This window comes from Echinops telfairi, unplaced genomic scaffold, assembly GCF_000313985.2.
Source record: "Echinops telfairi isolate 266 unplaced genomic scaffold, ASM31398v2 ScPeMD7_7458;HRSCAF=8496, whole genome shotgun sequence".
Classification (NCBI taxonomy): domain Eukaryota; kingdom Metazoa; phylum Chordata; class Mammalia; order Afrosoricida; family Tenrecidae; genus Echinops; species Echinops telfairi.
In genome coordinates, this window is record NW_022111358.1 from 50,067,627 (window position 1) to 50,069,144 (window position 1,518).

Sequence of the window (1,518 nt, forward strand, 5' to 3'; positions counted from 1 at the left end):
GGGCTGAGGCCTCAGGTGGGGTGGGCCAAGCTGACAAACCTGTCTGAAGCTGACCTCAGGTTCGCCACAGGGTTGGGTGTCTGCAATGCTTCCTGGGCCAGAGGCAGGTGGCTGATTCCATTCCTGGGTGTGTGTGTGTGTGTGTGTGTGTTGATGTGTTGTCCCCTCTGCCCCAGGACAGGGGTAGGCACAACAGGTGACGTTAGGGCACCCTAGACGCCTTCCTAAGATAGCAGGTGCCAGAGCAGGGCCCACTCACTCAACTGGCAGGCTTGTCTCGGGCTTGAGTCTGTCCTTGGTACTCAGCCCCATGCCCACGCCATTCAAGGGGGCTTCTGGGTAAGTCAGTGGGTCCCAGCAGGGGGCTGACGTGAAACCACTCCAGGCCTGGAATGCTGGAATGAGTGCCAAGGGCACGCTGTCTATGGTGGTGGGGGGTGTCCCTGGTGGTGGGGGGTGTTCACCTGCAGTGGGGTGCCCACAGCCACTCCGAACCTTGAATCTGTGCAGAAGCTCAGCCTCCTGCCCAGGGACAAGTGGGCTGAGCTTTGCTGGTTTGGCACCCCCTCGGGCCCACGGGTCTGGGGGGGGGGGTGTGGTCTAGGCTGGGGTCTGCCCAGGTGAATGGAAGGACGCGATGAGGCACCTGACCAGTAACTGCTTCCTTTGTGACTGAGGTCTGAGATGGGCTTGTGTCCCTCACGGGTCCTGGGCACAGAGGAAGTGACCTTAAAGCCAGGCCAATGGTTGAGAAGGTGCTACCTCACCCAGATGCCTGGACAGAAACTGAGTCACAGGGGGAGGGGAGGGCGAGGGGGTACTCCAGAGTCCAGGGAGGCCGCAGCTCTGTCCATCACACATGCTGACATTCCAGGGGGAGTCTCCAGCGCTGGTGCTGGGTGGCTTTGAAGGAGTGAGTGAGGGGCTGAGGGTCCTGGAGGGGCAGAGCACTGACCGAGACCTGGTTAATTAGCTGGGCACACAGAGAGCTGTGTTTGACAGTGCGAAACAATTGCTCCACGGGCGCCTCAAGTCTGCGAACATCTCTCTAAGGGACTGAACCAGACACCCGAGTGCCAGCTCCATCAGCGTACCCCCAGCCCCCCCAGCAAGAGCTTCACCACCAAGGCAGGGCCCCCCCAAGCTCCGCCCCCTTGGGCCTTGCCCCCACGAGGTCCACATGGCCCTCCCTCCTGGCTCTCAGTTCCTCCGTCCCCAGGGACACTCCCCCGCGAGGGAACTGCCTCCACGAGTGCTGACCACACCACAGTCCTCTCCTCTGGAGGGTCCACTTCCCCACGAGGGTCCTGGCCCCCATTAGTGTCCTCTTCCCCCTTGAAGGCTTCCCCGCTCCACGAGGGTCCTTCCACTCCTCCTGGGGTCAGCCCAGGGCGCCTGCCTTACAGACTCACCTCCTGTCCGGGTCAGCGCGGCCGACGCGGCCCTTGACTTCCCCTCGCAGCGCAGCCCCCACTCTCGGCGTCAGCCCGCGCCCCCACCTTCTGCTCCTCTTCCTGC